Raw genomic sequence first — 20,685 nt, forward strand, 5'->3', positions numbered from 1 at the left:
GTACATCAGACCTGGAATGCAACAAGCATCAATCGGCAACTATCAAAAAATTAAAAAACCGTGGATAAAGTTCAAAACATCTAAAAACAATGCTGCTAAAAACCAAAGAGAGATCCAGACCAACTTTACTACAAGAGAAAACTAAAAAGTTACCAACTTTGGGTACACCCAGGTTCATCACCACCTACAGCACCAACAACCACAGTATCAAGAAAATCTTACAAAGAAATTGGAACATTTTGACAACTGACGTGGATTTGAATACACTTCTAGACAAGCAGCCAAATGTTTTCCGTAATTGCATCAATCTGAAGAAAATAATAAGCCCATCATACTTTGACAACAAAAAATATGAGAAGTACAAAAGAGACTCCCAAACACACATGCAGTCCTGGCTGCCAACGCCCACACAAGGGAATTTCAAATGTAACAACTGCCAAATCTGCCCATATATGCTGGGCGCAAAAAAGGAATTTGTACAACCAAATGGTAAACAAACAAAAATCAAAGAACTCATAAACTGTAACAGCAATTTTGTGATATACACCACCTGTGTATGCGAGAAACCTTATATAGGAAGCACAATAAGGAAACTTAAAATCAGAATTGGCGAACATCTGAGTGCGATTAAAAAATAAAGATTTGACGTCCCCTTTAGCACTTCACTTTCATCAACATCACCAAGAATCAGATCTAGCCAAAATTCAATGGTGTGGGATTGAGAAACTGTTACCACCAAAAAGAGGAGGCAATTTGGAATTATGCCTTCGAAAAAGTGAAGCCTACTGGATCTGGTCTATGGACTCAATCCAAAGTGGGCTCAACGTGGACCATGAGCTACACCATTTCTTACAGTGAATTTAACTGTTTTCGTTTAATTAAGAGCCACAAACTGGGCTAATACTGCTTATGTTAACCAGAGAATGTGCCGAATTTTGTTTGCTCTTCTGACAAAATAATTAGAATATGTATTAGTTTATTTGGCAGTATTTGAGTGAATTACAATGATTTTTTTATTTCAGCAATACACCGGAGTGTAGCGCTCTGTGAGCATGAGCCACATAATACGTAACCCGTTTATGTTTATCTCTTCACCTAGAATTCCTAACTACCTTTTAACAACATTCTACTGAATACAAAATGGGTGTTTGTTTGGGGCTTTTAATCCAATACTTACTAAGAGACACACTCATCACGAGAAGTTATCTTTATAACACTGCCCCTTTTTGAGATTCGCCACACCATGTCAAACATTAACGTTTCTTTCTAAATGATTTTGTTTCTCCAACAATACGCCATATTTTTTGACACCATATCCATCCAGTGTCTGATACTAATGAGCAAGTGTGACAAACCTAACTGTTATAATATAATACACTTTAGATACTGGCAGCCCCACTGCAACATAGCGTGCGTTTAAACACTGTAAGGGAGAATTCTCTGTTGAGGCTAATTTCCCAAACCTAGTAAGTCCCCCAGCAGCTTTGCTGGATTTTTGGGGTTTATTTTTTTTCTCCTGCTAAGAATGAGACTCTTTTTCTCCCACTCTTAGACATGATTTGAGGTGTTCCTTTGACTTTGTATGTGTTCTATGGGCTATGGGGTCCTTTACCCCATAGGGCTTCAGGTGTTTTTGGTATGTGGGTTATACAGCACCCTCCGTGCAGTAACCCAGGGGTGTCATAGTGACACCCCACCATAGACTCCATACCCTGGGACTGACTACTATCTCCCAGGGCATGTAAAGTCACCATTGGCTTTACTAGTCTTACATTGTGAGCAGAACCAGTACAAACCATCATATTGTGGACGTACTAGTCGGGGCAATTCGATTGCCCCGGGGTCTGTTGTTCAAGGGGGCACTGTCAAGTCCCCCCCCCGACCGAGTTTTGGCTGGTGGCAGTGGATACTACTTTTTATATTCGACCGCAAATATATTCCTATTCATATTCCTATGGGATTTTTCCATTGTTCGAGGCTACCACTTTTTAATACAGCCTTGAACATACCGCTGGTTTATTAAATTAATATAAATTCACCGGTTGGTATTTTTTGCCGAAACCCGGTTCCAAAATGGCGTTTGTGTTCGCTTCTGTGACTCCAACCCAAGTCGAGCCCTTTGTTCCACTTTTTGGCTGGCTTCTCCACAGAAGCCTCCAAAAGGGGTGCCACTCTGTCTGGGTACCACAGGGGGTATGGGAGGGGGTTTAGGCACCCTGGACTGAGTTGCCTCGGCAACTCAAGTCGCACTCTGGTGTGATTGGCCCAGTGGTGAGCCTCCCGGCTCACCACTTGGCATGTTTGAGTGACAGCTAGGACTGATGAATGGGGTTTTCTGCATAAAAGCAGGGCTTTGGGGACTGGGACTTCAGACGTTGCCGAAGAGGGAGAAGCTGAGCCGATCTGCAACGACGACACCACCGGTGGAGCCCTGCTGAACCGGCTCACCACTTTTCCCGACGACAGAGGAGATCTTCAATCCGAAGAGTCTTCTTCCTTTGACTGGTGGGGATAACCAGTTTGCCCTCCTTTTTGCCTTCCCAGATCATCTTGTGGCCGCCTTCCCTGTGCCAAGCACCCCGGCAACCGGGATACCACGTTTTCTCCACTACCGCAAATAAAAGGGTAGTACCTTTTAACCAGAGAACTCCGCGGCTGGTTTCTTCCCTGGCAGTGCAACGACCTTCAGCCTTCCTCCACGTCGAGACCATCTCTTCCTCTGGACGACGTCGCGACTTGCACCCGCTGCCAGGAACAACTGCCCCCGTTGGAGGATCCTCTCTACTTTAAAGGTACTGTGTCCGCCTGGCCTCCCTCGCAACAGTCTGTGTGGGGTGACTCTTAAAGCCTCAACTTACCACTTGGGTTGGCCCTAGCTGGCTAACTGAACTTTTCTAAACTGAACTGATTCCTTCCTGAACTCTCTGCAAGACTCTCCAAGCCTTTTAAACTGTGTGATCTTGGGCGCATTGGTGTTCTACTCTCTCCAAGAGGGGAGCCTGGCCTTTGAACTTTTTGCTCACAAGTAGACTTTGACTTTCCTGCCTTGCTAAGTGCTTTTGAAGGATTGTGTTGTGTGCTGTTCCTAATTTCTGCCTTTTCCCTCCCTTTTTCTTAAAATTATTGGATTGCCATCTTTAGTTAAGCGCTCACCTCTGTCTGGAAATAAGTGGTGTTAACTAAGACTTGTCTTATAAGGAATAAGGGGTGTACATATGATAATAGTGATTGTGTTTTTGAACTTACTTATAATAATAGTGCTAGAGTGTTTCTAAGTGTGTGTTTAAATAAATAATTATATACTTGATACCAAAGCTCTGGTCAGTGTTTGCTTGTGCTACTGTATTTTGGTACCTATCTTGTATACTCTATATACTGTCTAACTCTTCTTAAGAGAAGTCTGGCTGCTCAGCCACAGCTACCAGGTAAATCTGGGTGGTACAGACTGCTACCAATTGGGTTTACTGCCAAGACCTGTAGTCTTTAAGCCTTTTGCAGTGGTCCCTAAGGGAACTGCACAGGTTTCTGCCTAACGAACACACTCTCGAGGATGCGCCCACGTGACTTTTTCGGTTTAGCATTCGCCGCCGTGTTTACATTTCCGGGTTATAATAGCTAGCGTTTGCATCAAGAAAATACGGCAATCGCACCAAAATTCGACCCGCATTCGCAACTCTCAACTTCACGCTCTATACCGAGGTAAGAAACTCCACTAGACTGCCGAGCAAAAACATTTGCGTAGTGCTCGCACTTGATAACATGCCAACCTTTGCTATTTTAATATAGGATACTATTGACACCGAACACATTTTTTGATTTTTCACATAGGGAATTCGATACAGGCAGCCACAAGCAACTCTGATAACACAAAAACCTGAACTCATCACTAACGTGAAATGGGCTGCCCAAGTAAGTGTGTCTTTGCATTCAGCGAATCGTACTTTAGATAATAATTTCTACCACCATCACCCATTTCTTTAAGTGGATTACTAACAAATAATTCAACACCAAATAGGCTTTATTTTTTTTTTTTTTTTTTTTTTATTACTTGTATTTAATCATAAAGAAAACAGATTTTTACAAGAGCGTTTTTCAGTCCAACTGAAGGGAGTCCACTCCTAGTTTTGCTAGATAGGTAGTGAGTAATGCATGCCTGCCAATTTGATTCAGTGTGGGTGAAATCATGCGCCAACCTCCGGAATCGCCTTTGTTCTTTCCAAGGCCAAGTTTAAAAGTTTTGCGACAGCCGTGTGCCATTGAGTCTTTTCGCCCGTTATCAGGCGTTTCCACCAGGTATCTTCATTCCCTGCAAAGGAGGTTGCTGTCAAGGCGGAGAAATATGCAATCCTCGCCTGATGAAGAGCTGGACAGCACATCAGCAGATGTTTTATTGATTCAATGACCTCGGGATTGGTACATAATCTACAGTTTGTTTTCTCCGACTCTGCTCTAATCGCTAAAATTTCTCCAGTCGGTAAGACGTTTAGACGGGCTTTTAGAAAAGTTCTCATCAGTAATTTATCGGGATATTTCTTGCAATACGCCATCGGTTCTTTTAATTTGTTGGTGTTCATGGGAAGGTGTTCAAGAAGTTTGCAAGAGGATACTGACTCAATGGTGTTAATCCAGTCCCAACATTCCAGTTTTGTTTTTATCCTTGTTGGGTTGTCTTTCAGTTCTGCTTCTGTACACACAATTTGATGTAATTTTTGTTTTTGGTCCTCAGCCCACTTATTCATAGTTTGATTAGAACCCTTTTCCAGTTCTGATGCCATTATTTGGTAGATTTCCAAACTTTCGGGGTGGATAATTTTCCTATATAACTGAAGAGAGCTATGGTCCACAACTGCCTTCAATGACAGAAGGCCAAGTTCACGCCTGATTGGGGCAATCGGAGTTGGGTTTGGTAGACCCAGGACGGCTCTCCATATGTAACCTTCCAATTTTTGCCAAATTAGAGGAGGAATGGAGGGTATGGCATCCATGCCATAAGTCAGTGATGGAACAATCTTTGCCTTGTAGTAGTTTATGGCCGGTTGGAGGGAGAACTTTCCGTATTTTCAGTCAACCATTCTCAGCTGTGCTGTCAGACATTTGGTTTTTGACCATAGATTGACTTGCATACTGCTCGCTTTCTTCGAGCTGTCCACGAACACTCCCAAGTATCTAAACGAATCCACCACTTCAATTTGTTTCTCGTTCAGATGCCAGTGGAACCGCTCCTTTTTTTTGATGGCCCTTTTTTGCAGAATCATTATCTTTGTTTTAGATTCGTTGATCTCCAAGTTGTTGTCTTGAATATATGATGATAAATTATCCAATTGACGTTGGAGACCAACCTGGGTCAGATCAAGTAGGATTAAATCGTCTGCATACAGCAGTCTTGGGATATGAGTCGCACCTATTTTGGGAGGAAATGATCTGATCTTATTTTGGCTGTCCTTAAAATCTCCTAGGAATGATATAAACAAAGCTGGGGCCAGGGGGCATCCTTGCTTTACCCCTCGACATGTTTGGATGTATTTCGATGTGAGGCCAGCGTTGTTTAGGCGGACTCTGATGGAGGTATCTCTATGGAGGCTGACTATGGGCTCTAAGATTGTATTCGGACAGTCCCATGTCTTCAGTTTCGCCCAGAGTTTCTGCCTATCCACTCGATCAAACGCTTGAGATAGATCAACAAAAGCAAGGAAGACTCGAGGGCCACCTGTCAGAACTTTTTCTTTAAGTATTGTCAGACACATGATGTTTGCGCTGGTACTTGCATTTTTCTGAAAGCCAGTCTGTAGAGGATCATAGCAGTTTGCTGAGATCGCCCATTTCCGAAAGTGACACAGAAGGGAAGAGGCGAAAATCTTCCCAATGACGTCCAGAAGAGCTATTGGCCTATAATTCACAGGGTCATCTCTGGAGCCTTTTTTTATAAATGGGAACGATCAACGCTTGAGACCATGATTCCGGTACTGTTTTCTTTGCCATACAGAGTTTAAAGATCGCGCTTACAAGATTTGACCACTCGACTGGATGTTGCTTTAGGTCAGTTTGCTAGGCCGTCCGGTCCAGCTGCTCTTGATGAATTTAGTTTCATTATTATGTTGTTGATATCCCTCACATCTGTCAAGTCCACCCATGAAGAGTCCTCCGCTCTGATGAAAACCTCCTTGTTTGCTTCTGGTTCTTGGAACAGATTTGAGAAGTGTGTAATCTAGTTTGCTTCCGAAACTGGATTTATCATGTGTGATTTTGAGATCTTGTTTGGTTTATTTATCACTGCCCAGAAGTCACAAGCTTTTTTGTTAGCTAGTGCTTTCAGCATTAGTTCAGCGTCAGCTTGATATAAAAGGTTCCTTGAGTTTTTCAGCCATTGTTTGTAGTCTCTGGTTTCTGTTTTTAGAGTTTCCCACAATGATGGTGAATTTGCACTTTTTGCTTTCCTTCTTAGTTTTCTTAACGTTCTGCGTTTTGTGACCACAGTTGCATTGTATTCGTGGGTATGCTCGACGAACATCATATTCGGGGTTTTTCTTGGTTTCTTAAAGGCCAAGAGGAGAGGAATGTAGCTCGATCTAGCCACTTCGTCTTGCACTATAGGATTTGAAGTTAGAGTTGTGAACTGGTCGTTAAGTTTGGAGACGTCCGAGGCAATCATTCGTAAACGGGTGTGTTGTGAGTTTGTCTCAATTTCGGACACGTAGAATTGCGAAAGAGTCTCCTGATGTTTACATTTGAGATGTAATAAATTGTGGTCACTGTGCTTTGTTTTGATGACATTGAAGGAGACAATGTTGCGGTGTAGAGAGTCAGAGACGAAAATGTAATCAAGAGTTGCCGAAGATGCGACCCGTTCCCAGGTCGGTAGCAAGGACTCCGAAATCGACACTGAAGCCGAATTGTATAGATTGCGAGATTTCATGGTTCTGTTCTAGGCCAAACCCCTGTTTAGCGCGGTTGAATTAGTAGATCGATTTCTTTCATATGAACTGGACGTTGCGCAGTTTGAGTTAAGATCGCCACAGATCATGATGTTGAAAGATTTGTAGTTGATAGAGATTTCGTCAATTGTATTAATTACTTCTTCACACATGTTCACTGTTGAAGTCTTTTGGGGGTTCCAGTACACATTTATTATTGCTACCAGCTCTTGTGATTCGGGCTTAGTCTTGGAAGTTCTTGAATTCCATGCGGTTAGCACTGCCAGAATTTCGTATGTCCTCTTTATCACCTTTATAATTGCTACCCCGGAACCAATTCTAGTCGCTGTAAGTAGACCCGATGAAGGGCGGCCAAGTGGTCCCTTGTGTGCCGGTGATATTTCAATAGAGTAGCCATCGAGTGCCGGTTTTTCGCACAGCCAAGTCTCTTGAAGGCAAATGATGTCATACTCGCTGAGATCATGGCTCTCAGAGTTGGTAAGGTGTACATGTCCCCTAGTGTTCCAAGATGCTATACTTAAAGTATTGCTTATTGGAGTTGTCACAGACGAATGGGATGCGGATAACATTGGCTTTGCATCCCTTGGTGATTGCTATTTTGCTTGCCCTGGCGTTAAAATGTTGCGGAACCAGCTCCATTTACCCTTCTTTGTTTCATTTTCTGTTTCATGGTGGGTTCGATTGGTTGCTTTTCTTCCTAATGGAGACTCAGTCCGTAGTGGTCTCCTTTCCTGGTCGCGAAAGCGTTCTAATGAGGCTTGATCTGTATCTCGAACAGACTTATGGTTTTGTCTCCTCTCTTGTCTGTAGTCAAATCTGTCGTCTCTTCTTGACTTATTCGGCCACTGGGCTGGAGTTTGTGGACTTTGTCCTCCTCTTCCAGGTCTGTATTGGTCTTCGGTTCTAGATTTGAACCTATAGTTCCTTTTTGGGGAAGTCCTGTGGGAGTATCTTGCCGAATCTTTCTGGATCGACGTCGAGATCTCGGATAAACTGAACCCTAGGTGTGTTAATTCCAAATAGGCGTCTTGAGAGAGATCTGTCAAAACTCGTTGTTTGATATGCAGGTACGCCTTTGCTAGTTTCTTACTGTGGTAAGGTTCGATTAGTACGAAATCGTCTGATTTTAAGTTTTGCAGAGTTTTAGTCTTTTTGAGTATCTTCAACACCATATTGCGGTTTAAGACCATATACTGGTCCGCTGAGGATGTTTGCTCAATCTTAAAGAGACGTGTCTTTGATAGGCAAGGACCACTCCGTCTCGCACGATCGTCTCTGGTGTTTCTCAGTGGACTCTTTTTCCGAGAAGAGTCAGGGACTGAGTCTATAGATTGTTTTGGAATGTTGCGAGTTATCGAATCTGGAACACCGATGGGGTCCATTTCTTCAGATTTTTTTTTTTCCGGTCCTTTTTCTTCTGATTTTTTTTTTTCGGGTTTTTTTTTTTTTTCCTCGGGTTTGTTTTCTTGTGTCAGAGCATTAGAAACATCAGTAGGCTTGATATTTTGAACATGAACACCTTTCGCTGTCCTAGGGTTCATTGGAATCATCTTAGATTCATCTAGGTGCTGGCTTAGGTCCATTAGTGAGCTCTGGCTTATAAATTCTTCTACCGATCTCGGAGAGGAAGACGTACAAATTACTGAGTTATTTGCGCTTTCAGTTGACTCAGGTAAAGTCGTGATTTCTTTTACTCGTTCTGTTTGTTTGTTTCTTTTTACCATCAGAGGATCCAGAGCCGAGATTGTTTGATCTCCGCTTTTTCTCGGTTCGTTTCTCTTTACAATTTTCAATAATGGTTTACTTTTAGTTACAGGTGTTACTGATTTTAGTGTTTCACTCATTTTCTGTTGGTTAGACACTGTTGTGGTGGTATGAGGAAGCTCTTCTGGTTGCCTAATAAAGCCAGGTGCCAGATCTCTAGGCACAGTTTGCCCATCAGTCTGAGATTCCTTGTCCACTGTAGCTGGGGAGGCTTGTTTTAAACGAGACAAAACGTCTTCTATCCTGCTCAGCTTTTCGTCCCAAGTATCGGTACGGTCTTTATTTTTTTTGTCTAGTGCTGTGATAAATCCTTCAACAAAAATCAGTTTACTATGCATCATTGCGGTTAAAACCGTACTGTCTTTCAATGAGTCATTAATTGCTTCATAAAGCTTACAAAAGGGGGCCAAAGCAATGGTGATAGCTGACATGATGATTGGGAGGTCTGTTTTTTTTGAAGGAGAGTCTTTATTTCCTGGAGTCGCAATTTCACTCAGTCTTCGATTTTTTGGGGGAGATCTAAGGTGAGATGTTTGTTGGGGTGGTTGGTTTATCACATACGGGGGAGCGTCGGAATTAGAAGTCTCCACATCTGAAAACCGACGATCTGGCAGAGGACAAATCTCTGGAGACATCACGTATGGACTGGATTGTCGGTCTGGGAGTTTTATAGGCGTGGACGAAGTTTGTAAGTCCTGTTCGAGGATTTTGGGGCTAGATGGTTTAGAAGCCCCTTTCGGATTAACCTCCGGCGTGCGTGGTTTATCCATAGGTGAACCAGTGACCTCCTCTGGGTTGGTGCTTTTTAGATTTTCACCTCTTTCACTGTTCGAATCAATCCTAAGTTGTTTACTTGGTTCACCCCTTTCAGCTAACCGTTCGTTTCTTGGGGGTTCCAGGACTTCTTTCTCCCCCCTCGATTGGATGCTTTCAGCTATTTGTATCTGTGCCTGATTTGGCAGACCCGGCATTTCATTGGTTAATTTCCGTGATTTGCTCATCGGCGGTAGATCCTGGATTGCCTCTAGCATTTCAGCATCTGATAGTTCTTTTGTTTGCTCTAGTTTTTTTTTAAATTGTTTATTTATAAAGTCTTTCAGGGCACTTGACAACAGAGGGGCCGGTAGGGCTAACTTCCCTGTTTTTCTGGCTCTGTGTCCTTTTACTTTGACATTTGAGGAGTATGTTCTCTTTCTCTTTTGGGTTTGTTTTGAAGGTTCCTGTGAGAGTTTAGTTTGCGGTTCCAATGCCGTGGCTTTCTCCACTTGGGTACTCGTCAAATCCAAAAGCGAGTCCATGAGCAGCACTACGCATGAATTGCTTTGATGTGTGGGCAAGTTCTTTGGGAGTCCACACACCGACACCTCCTCTGCAACCATAGTTCCCTGTGTGGGACACTTATCACCGGCTATTTCTTGGGGGATCAAGTGAGGGTTTGTTTTATTCAGAAATGTGTCTTGGGAGGCATGGTACTGGGCCGCCACCGTACTTGACGTTGAATTTGTAATGAGCGGTGTATCCTTTGTGAATCCCTTAGTGGGGCCCCTTGATACCGGCAGTGAGACGGCCTCATCCTGGGCGGGCTCTGAGCTCGCGATTTTCTCCACACTCGCGTCCTGGTTTCCCAGAGAATCCACCGCATGGATAGCGATCGTGCTGCTTCCCGCGGCCACACTCCCCCTGCCTAGGGCTGGATGCACAGGTGCCTGGGTCGCCCGTCCTCCGATGGAAGAATCCCGAGCACCACTCGTTTCGATTCCGAAACGGGAAGGCAGAGCCTGCCGGGCAGGGGGCTGATTGCGATTGCCAGCGTGAGAGGGTAGAAGAAGCTGTACTCCATCGGAAAGCGATGCGTCCTGGGGTCTCCCCCTGCAAGTCCATGTCACCGGAGAAACCGGGGATACAGGTATGTCTGGTAACATATTTTTGGTTTTGTTTGATTCAGTGATTTGACCATGTAGCTCTATTGGTCTCACTTTTGACTCCCCTTCTGAGTCTGAATTTTCCGAAGCATTTACAGACGTGTCAGTCAGGGGAGTTGATTGTGAGTCTATTGATTCAGAGGAAATGTTCGAGGTACTTGGGAGTCTTGTCTCAAATCCGGCCACAGGCCGGTGGATATATTCAGGTCTTTGTTCACTGATTCCTGTGGTCCCTGTGATCCCTGGAGCTTGGGTCGGGAAAAAATTAATATTCGCTGCATTTGTTGAAGTTTTAGTAACGGGAGAGACAACTATCGTTGCTTTAGGTGGTAGACGCTGATGTTTTTGAATAGGTAGCGTAGATTTAAGGTTTGTGATATTACTTTTGGTTGATTTCAGAGAACTTCGTAGAATTCTAGGGAATTGTTCCTGGGGAGGGAGGTTCGTAGTGTTGATATTAGTGGGTTGGTAAGACTGGTGAGACTGAGTCTCCGATATTTCAGTCTGATTAAGTGTCTCTCTCACCTCTTTCACCTCCATTGTCCTCAGCTGTCAGCAGCGGACTGCAGAAGACTGCTCTCCCTCTGCTCTCGCTCCGCTCACCGCTCCGCGAAAAATGGCAGGTTTAAGGCACTTCAGGCAGCGTAAAAAGCGTAGAAAGACTGCAGAAGACTGCTCTCCCTCTGCTCTCGCTCCGCTCACCGAAAAATGGCAGGTTTAAGGCACTTCAGGCAGCGTAAAAAGCGTAGAGAGACTGCAGAAGACTGCTCTCCCTCTGCTCTCGCTATGCCAATTAGGAAAACAGCCTCCCCTTTTTCAATCAAAGTAATTTTTCGTTCTTTTTTCCCCCTCTCCCTTTTTATTTGCATTAGGTACCTTTGCACATCCGACAATAATACCAGCAAAAATCTATATTTGCGAACTAGCAACCTCCTTTTGAACTATTTTAAATTTGAAAATCCCCTGAAGATCCGCGATACACCAGAGGGTGAAACACGTGTTGGGTTTAGATCAAAATGGTACAGGCTGAAAAACAACTACATCAGTGTAGCAATAGCACAGAATTGAATGGAAGCAAAAACTGTGAAGCAACAGTACTCGTAACAATTGTACTTGTGCAACAACAGGACTGAACTGAATGGAATTGTGCATATGTGTAATACGAAATTGAAAGGAACCAAAAACTGTGAAGAAACAGTATGCATAACTAATTTATTTATGTGGCATAAATAAAAAGAACTGAAACCTGTAAAGCAACAGTAAATATTTGAAGACCACTTTTCTTTCGTTAAAATCTGTGATTCAACAGTGTTTAGTTTGAATGTAATCTACAATTTAACCTTTCATTCCCTGTCTGGAATAAAACCAAGGTTAAAAGACCAATTGGTTCAATTCATTACGGGGGAGGAGGAAAAAAAACGTTTAAACCAGTATTAAAAAATAACCTTTTTTCTTGCTGACTAAGTAAATAGACCTACCCACTGCAGACCGCGAAACAACTTAATGTCTATACAGGTAATTGCCTTACTCGTCATGTATGTTGCATTTTCTCCATACTTTTTGGATTCTGTCCCAAAGAAAAAATTATTGGAGCAGTTATGTACAAAGTACCTTTTTGGAAATATTGCCCAAGTTGGGTTGATTTTTGAGCAGTACACCTGGGCAGGAGACAGTAACACAGTGACTCTCCAGGACCACAGGGAGCAAAAAGAGAAACCTGCATAGTATAGACAGTCTGAAGTTCCTTCAACCACGCTCACTCCACTCACATAGGGATGAAATCATTCTCTATTAAAGGAACAGATTTGTAACATTTTAAAGGCCTCACTGAGAAGGAAAATCCATTTCTTCTGCATCGATACCAACAGAGACATTACCCATTGTGACTAATACTCGTAAGGGTGCAGAAGCACAGGACTGACACACAGGTGGCATGAACGGTTCTATAGACTTTTATTGATCTGAAATGAAATGGAAAATCTATGTATCCCTATGGTTTCTCTGCCTCAACTGAACCCTGAGGGTTCTGTCAGGATGTCTGTCTAAATTAAATAGTCCACCGTCTTGTGTCAATACCGATTTACGTCCATTGCAATCTTGACTAAACTAATGAAAATGTTTCTGGTCCATAAGAATGGCTCCCTTCTTCTGGATGGGCGATGGAGTTCCAGGACTTTGGTTTTGCCTTGTTTGTACGACTGATCTCTTTTGGCCAACCTGTTAATGTTCATAACATAATGTTCACAATTATCCTTTTGAGGGATTCTTTGATGTAGAAGAAGGTAGAACAAAACACCTGGGGGAAATGCCTCCCTATGCCCTGGTTTCGGCAGCTTTTCTTGAAGCACCAATAAAGAGTGATTCGCAACACCAGGGTAATGACGCTCTCCCCTGGCCTTTATCAGGCTTTATATGGCAGTTGAACACACCAGGAGGAATGTCTCCCTTTCTCAGGCTTTATATTGCCTGTGAGGCTCTTCAGTGGCTCAGCTGGGCAGACCTGCTATACTCCCTTGCCAGGTACTGCCCCAAAGTTAATACACACTGGAGGCACTCCTCTTCTTACACTTGGGGATCCTCGACTCAGTCTTTTTCACTCTGTATTTTTCTTACTATACTTGGTTCACTCTCCTGCTGGGTATAGTACTTTGTCCAAACTTTCCTATGGTTGTCTTCAGGGTCCCAAACCCTATCAAAATGGCTTTTTTGCACAGTTTTCCTTCTGCTCGCACCTAGGGTCCCAACCCCACTCACAATGGCTTCTCTTATCCCCTCTATGGGCCTGGACAACCTTCGTACCTTCACTAGGAGCTCCTGGTCAACCGAGTTGGTCCCAGTCTTCCCTGAGACTTCCGTCTCTCTTTTCGACCGTCTCTCTTTTCGGTTTTCTCGCTGTTTCCTCCAGCTCTGCAACACTACTCTGGAGCCATATATGCTTGACTGCACTGTTCGGCGTGTCCTGTCACCACGGCTTTCTTCTTTCTCTTCCTCCACACGGCAGACCTCTGTGGCTCTGCAGCCCTGTTCGGGGTCCTGTCAGGGTGTCTTTGCACGACCCCGTGCTTTGGCATGTTCTAATGCCACAGTCACTGCCTTCTTCTGTTCTCTGGCTGCATCTACACGGCAGACCTCTTAGGAACGCTGTCTCTTCTCCCAGGATGTCCTGGTCACCAGTTTTGGCTTCTCTGGTCGTGACGTGTACTTCGCTCGCGGTGCCTTCAAAAAGGCCACTGAGTCTGTCCTTCCTCCATCTTTAGGCCAGTGCTCCTTCAAAAGCTAGAACGTTTAATCCAGTTCTGATGATGATTCATGTTGGCTCTGTGCCTCCTCCTCACCCCCCTACTTTGAAATAGGTGTTTGGTGGAGTCAGCCCTACTCTTCCTCGTCACAGTGATGGGGTCTTTGCTGATTTTACAAACCTACATCGGAGAGTATCCTTGATTAGAGGAATCTAAGGGAGGTGGGAAAGAGGTGTGTGTGAATGTTTGGACTACTGCATCTGCCCATGTCTTCCCTGTATTCCAGAGGGAGAATCCCTCCCCATGAGATCCTCCCACTGAGTTACCACCCCTAGGGGAACTAGGCCAGGGAGTCTCACCTACCTGGCCTCTTGAAAAGGGTCTCTTTGGGGAGACGGAACAACATCACAGGATTCGTTAAATTATGCATATTATTGGGGCTCCGCAGACAGTAGGGAAGAGAAAAAGAATAGCCAGACACCATTCTGACGCTCCGAGGAATGGCACGAGAGATACAGAATTGCAATATTTCGTGAAATAAAGTAACAAATGCATCAGACAGCTTTACTGGTCTACCAGAGGCTTGCCTAACTCCAGTTTTACATGCTAGGAGGCAGAGATTCAGCGGAGGGAGGCATGTGGAGAGAGCACCTGAATGTCCAGGCCAGATTAAACTCCCAGATGCTGGCAGGGCTTAATATAAGCTTAGGTCAACCGCCTTCCAGCCTACCTGATCCTAGGCCCATGACCGAATCACCTGATCTCTAAGCACCACACAAAGTAGAGACCAGGCTTTAAAATCCAGCCACTCCAGTCCCCCAGTGTTAACCATTTGTCCAGCGCACAGGAGGAGCTCAGCAGATCCTCTTAAGACCCCCCCCCCTTTACTGGAGACCCAAAGTAAAGAGAACGACGGCAGAGTCTAGAAAGGAGGAGATGCTGTTGTGCTGTAAGGAGAGGGAGCAGAGTAGAGAGATCTTGAAGGGGGGTCGTTTATGGTTTGGAGAAGGGAATAGGAGTAAAATATTAGTGCAGGGAGAGAGAGTGTCACCTTAGCTGGAAACAGGGGGAGATATTGCTGGAGGAAGAGATTTTGAGTTGCTAGGGAGAAGGAGATTGTTTGAGAGCAGAGGAAAGCAACGACTGTCACCTGGGAAGGAAGGAGAAGTTGGCAAAGAGAGAGGCATCACATCAGAGCGATAGAACCGAAGAGAGAGATTTGCTAGCAGGATGAGCTTGTTAGAGAAAGGCGGGAGATACCATGTTGGAGAATTAAATGGATATTTACTTGTAGAGGAAGGAGAGAAATGCCTCTTTGGGAATAAAAAGGGAGGTGTTCTGCTGGCGGTGTCTTTTCAGGTGGAGGTGGTGTGGAGGAGAGAATTGGAACAAAGAATAGAGAAGGGCAGGCATAGAAAATAATTGTATTGTTAATGGTAGATCACATCAGAGAAGAGAGTGATGTCAGGAAGAAAAGAAAAGGAATACCATCAGGAGTGATGGGAAGAGACTGGGACCCTGAAGAAAGGAATTAAGATGGACAGTCCTAGGCAGCAGTGAGAGGGAGAGTGTGCCCAGGGAGGTACTAGAGGACCCTGTTGGTCCAGGGTAGACTGTAGAGGAGGCCGAGATGGCACCACTATCCTGGAGAGCATTAAGGACCGCTGGGGATTAGACGAGTGAGCAGAAAGGGCATTCAGGGGAAAAGAAAGTGGAAGGACAAATTGGGACACTCTGCCACCGTGTATCCCACAGATGCCTAATTTGCACCCAGAATCTCCCAACACACAACCCTGTGAGGCAGATGTAGGCAGCATGGCTCAGGAGGACCCACAAACCACTATTTGCTCAAGAACTGTAGGTTGGCAGCCCAGTCAAGCCCACAACCCAAAGAAAGTGTTAGCGAATAAGACAACCCTTTTTTTAAAAAAAAAACAGAAACCTGGTAGGGAGAGTGAAGAGATTTACTTCCAGTGTATAAAATTGGAGAACAGAGTTTATGACTACTGCACTGTGGCTTTTGTTATGCAGTAGTTCCACAGTTATCTTTTAAGAAAAAAGATAATTTTCCCTTTCTCTTCAATTTCATTCTACATAAACATGAAAGATTAATCTTGGATATTTGGCTATCAGTGCTCCATGCAAATATAGTTGGGCTATAATTAACATTATTACCAACGTCTTTCAACAACATTTCTGTCAAATATCCTGGTCTATTTGTAAAAGTGCTTATTTATAAACAGCTGAAAGAGTCAAGTATTCCTCAGGAGTAATCTCTCTCATCACAGTAGTGACGTGAAAAACCATACATCTCAAGAGTGCCTTGGGAGTGAACTCCCTCGTCACAGTTGGAAAACCAACACATGTGAAAGATATAAAAAGGACAAAGAACTGTTGGGGAGTAATCTCCCTAATATTCAAGATATTAAAGGTTGTGACAACAGAGTGCCAGTAAGAAGAAGAGTTTATAAAGCCGTAACTCTGTTTTTTGCAAATCCTTGGGAGAAAATAGACTTCTAAAAACTAGTACAAACGACTATAAAACAGTCTTCAAAACTGTTCCAGATAGACCAGGAGAATGTTTCCCTTCTCCTGGTCTAAGTATAGTTGGTAAATCAGACCCTATTGTAAGAGACTGCTGTTAAATCAGCTTAAGACTGGATTGTTTCAAAAGGAAAAGGAAGCCATTCTCCTAGTGGCTTCGATAAGATAATAGCATCCTTTTTGGTTTATTTCTTAGTGGTAGGGATAGAGTATTTGGTTTGGACAGAGGATGGTATTTTAATTTTTGACTTGCATCCTGACGAGCACCCAAGTTGAGGGTCTGAGGTAGGGAACCCCCTCTAGGAATAGGGAGAGACGGGTTACTTTTTTATTTGAATACACCTCTTTATCCAAAATAACCTCATCAGCCTCCCTGCTCAATCACAACACAACACTCATTGCAGATCAGAAAGGGGGGTGTGGGGAGCTTACATGTCCACGGTGCCTGGAGTCAACGGTGCAAACGTTGTACATCAATATCCCAGAGCAGAAGGCAGTTAATTACGTTTTTAAACTTCCCTCCTAGCCCTGTGAGGTTCGAGGCTACTTGTACAAATAGACAAATGGATAATGTGACAGCTGTGTTCTGCGTCAACAAAAAGGAGTGACCAAATCAATGAGCTATACAGACTGGCAAAATAAATGATGGATTTGAACTATGGAAATTGTTCCCATTACCTTGGTGCTTCTGCAAATGTAAAATGATTGAATATTTATACTGGTCTCATTACCACCGAGTGGTCTTATGAGATGGATATCTTGTCAGAAAGTTTGGTCTATTGTGCACTTGGCAGGAATGGGCCAGGCTGTGCACTGTGGAGAAATGGCATAGTGAGTAAAGAAAAGGGGCAGACAAAAACATACAACAAAGATAGAAAGGGTACAGTGAGAATATGGCTGTGCAAGTAGAAGTTCTTGATTTATTTTATTTTTATTTGTTGGGTATTTATACATATAAATAAAGTAAATCGTGATTGATCATTTTTAAGAGGATTGAATGCATGGGTGATCAGAAAATAGCACTTATTCTCTGCTCACAAAGTTGAGCACTGTCAGTGAATGAATAATACATTACATTGCAGCATGGTAGCAGATAAACTCTGATGCTCTGTCCCCATTGTTTGAAAATGTCATAAATGCTATTGAAGGCTACGAATGAGGACTAGCCTCCAATATCATTATGGACATGTTCAAGCATTGGGATTTTCTCTTGATGAATCTAAAACCCAGAACAACAATAATTGTACTCAGTGTGTTTCTTGGAGAGGTCTAGGAATGGTGTCTAGTGGTACCTGTTCCTTCTTCCTTGGGGTGGTGAAGTGTTCAAGATCCTTGTCCTTCTGAAACTGAAATGCACAGAGAATTTAAGGATGATTTTGGTGTTATGGATGTGCTCTAAAAGGGTGTGGTATAGATCATCTTTAGACTGCACTACAATTTTGAAATCATTCACTCAAGATATAAATAGGTTATTAAAGAATATTGCAACATTGTAGATAGTCTACCAGTATAAATGTGTATCGCTAATAAATCATTGAAATGTTTCAAATCACTCCTGTGGATGACCTGTGGAATCGTAAGGAACTACCAAAAATGTTAATATAAGCAAAAGAAATGGTCATAAACTATAAATGTTTCAAACAGATTGGTTATCTTTAAAATGGCCGGCCTGGGACTTTGGACATTTTTGAATCACGCTCATATGACGCGCCTCATGGCCTGCACCAAAAGCGACAGTCCAAGGTATAAGTGCGCCACCTTCTCCAGACCCACTAGTCCATTTCATGACGCTACTGGTTACGAAACATAGGAGCACGCTGTTAGGATCTGGTATTGGGATCTGTCTTCCCTTGTTAGGATCTGACTTTTCCTCTTGCTTCCTGATGTTTCCCTGTCCCTTATGGTGTATGTCAGTGTGAGGTTGTCAGTCATGTGAAAATGGTTAACTGCACCCACTTCCACCATGCTTGCTGTGCGGATCTGTGGAAGGGTGTTTGATGTTCCGACACCAGGTCTGAGGAACTAAATACTATGGTTGTTGACCTGTGTGGCAGGTATACCCCTATCAACTCCCCTGTGGAATTTAATGCAGCACTGCAAGATGGCAACTGGGAACTGCAAGCAGCAAATTTAATTGGTAGCATTGGAGCTTAGGACTGTTGTGTAGAGAGGACATCTGACGTTTACATCGTGGAATGGGAGGAGCATTACTCCCTGGCCGTTAGGAATTTGGAGAAGGGTCTGAGGATGTGGTAAAAAAGGTCTTGAACAACCTGCACAATACAATGCCAGTTGGTTGGACATGCCACCTTAGGTTGTGCCCAAATAGTGTCCTATGGGCCATAAGGCATAGTTAGTGTTCTGTTATGCCACTTGTGCTGAGAGCTGTTAAATCTTTGGACATCTGGGTGTCGCACACAGTGGCTCAGGAAGAGAAGGACCAGCTGTCTGAATTCCTACACACGTATCCTACAACAGTATATACCCTATCGGAGTTCTTTATGGATTGAATTATTAACATTTGGCTGAAACCACTGTCTGTCCAGGCACTCAGCTGGAATATTTTGAAACTTCCTAGTGGTTCATTCTGTGAATTCAAGAGAGTGCCCCAATGCTTTCCCCTCTCCGTCCCTTGACAGTAATTCAGAGGATTAAAAGCTTGGTCAAGATGGTATTCACATGTGGATCTCTAGACTTGTGGTTTAACAATACAGCCACCACTCCGGATAGCTATCAGCTTGCCTTGCATCAGTTTGTGGAGAAATTGATCTTCTACTTGCCGGTGGAGTGCTAGGATGCTATGAAAGCGGGGTTGCAGACTGGTTTGAGACCTCCAGACATATCTCATTCCAGTTTAGACACTACAGATACAGTGGCTCGAGGCATAGTGACCTCAGCGAGTTTGACTCCAAGGATGGTTACACCTATGTCACATATGACCTTAACAACACTGAGACTTCAGAGTTTGACTCAAGGATTTTTATTTCCTTAAACAACAATAATATAAACCAATTGTTGCGTGTTCTGCACCAGAACCAGGTAGTGGGTGTGTACACTATGGGCGTCCCTCTCCCTTGTCTTTCCGTGGGCTTCCACCTTCCTAGCACAGGTGTCCCTAAATCCCAGGTTAGTTATGCTAGTGATCGGTAACCACTACTATGTAGGAATCTGTAACTTACTGCCTCTGGGACTTACTGTGGGTAACTTAACTCCGCAAAGGTCTTTCCCATTTTTTAAAGGCTGATAGTGCCAAAACAGATGCCTTGGTCTTTGCAGTCTCTTACCCAGTCCCTCCCTCTGTCTTGTCCCTGGTCTTGTCCCACCTTTCTTTCTCTCACCGTCTTCTCTCCCTTGTTACTCCCTCCAGCCTACTGTCACGCCTGTCAACCCTGTTTCACTCGCACCCAAGGCTACCAACTTTCAAGGTAATAATAATTTTGCACATAGAACGACTAGACCTTTTTACACAAAGTGGAAATTGTCTGACTCCTTACCTGGAAAGCGGCGGTTTCTATATTCTCGCCGTTAGGATCACGTGATCTTGAGAATTATGCTTGTTGTTTCTGATTGAGTCGCTATGGCATCGCTCTGCTTCCTGAAGCTTCATTCCTTACCTGAAACCTGCAGATCGTCTCCTTACGTCTGCCTCTCCGGATTCCATTTGGACGTCCCTGCTATTTTCCAAGCGGTTCCTCTCAAAGCTGCCTTTCAGCCTTCACAGCCGCACTGATACGGCGGCTGCTACTCTCAGCATTCAGCCGCGCTGATTCGTCGGCTGCCTCATCGTATTCGTGTATTCTCAAGACCAGGAGACTGCCCTCATCATTGTATACTTTACAGTGGTCATTGACCTGTATCCTTTCACTTTTTCTTGTACTGTGGAAAAGTGTTAAGTTCATGACGGAATCAGAAGCCATGGAGGGTACAGATCCTTTGGTCATCCTAATTCAGCTGATTGCTGACTTGAGGAATGAGATGATAATGGCTCAGGATACCTTAACCGCATGGACGTTTTACAGGACGCCATGCGTTCATCCCCACATGGGAGCGAACTTCCGGCTGCATCCGCATCTGGTTCAGAGCTCCCAACACCACAACGGGACTCCGTTCAGGTGGTAATGCCACCCCAATTTCCACTGGCTCCACCAGAGAGGTTCACAGGAGATCCCAAGGCTTATCGTACATTTGTCAATCAGTGTCACCTTCATTTTCTTTGTCGGCCTAATTCATTTCCTGATTTGACGACCAAAGCCGCTTTCGTGCTCTCACATTTAGGGGGTACTG

This window comes from Ambystoma mexicanum, chromosome 2p (genome assembly GCF_040938575.1).
Source record: "Ambystoma mexicanum isolate Mex_15411 chromosome 2p, UKY_AmexF1_1, whole genome shotgun sequence".
Classification (NCBI taxonomy): Eukaryota; Metazoa; Chordata; class Amphibia; order Caudata; family Ambystomatidae; genus Ambystoma; species Ambystoma mexicanum.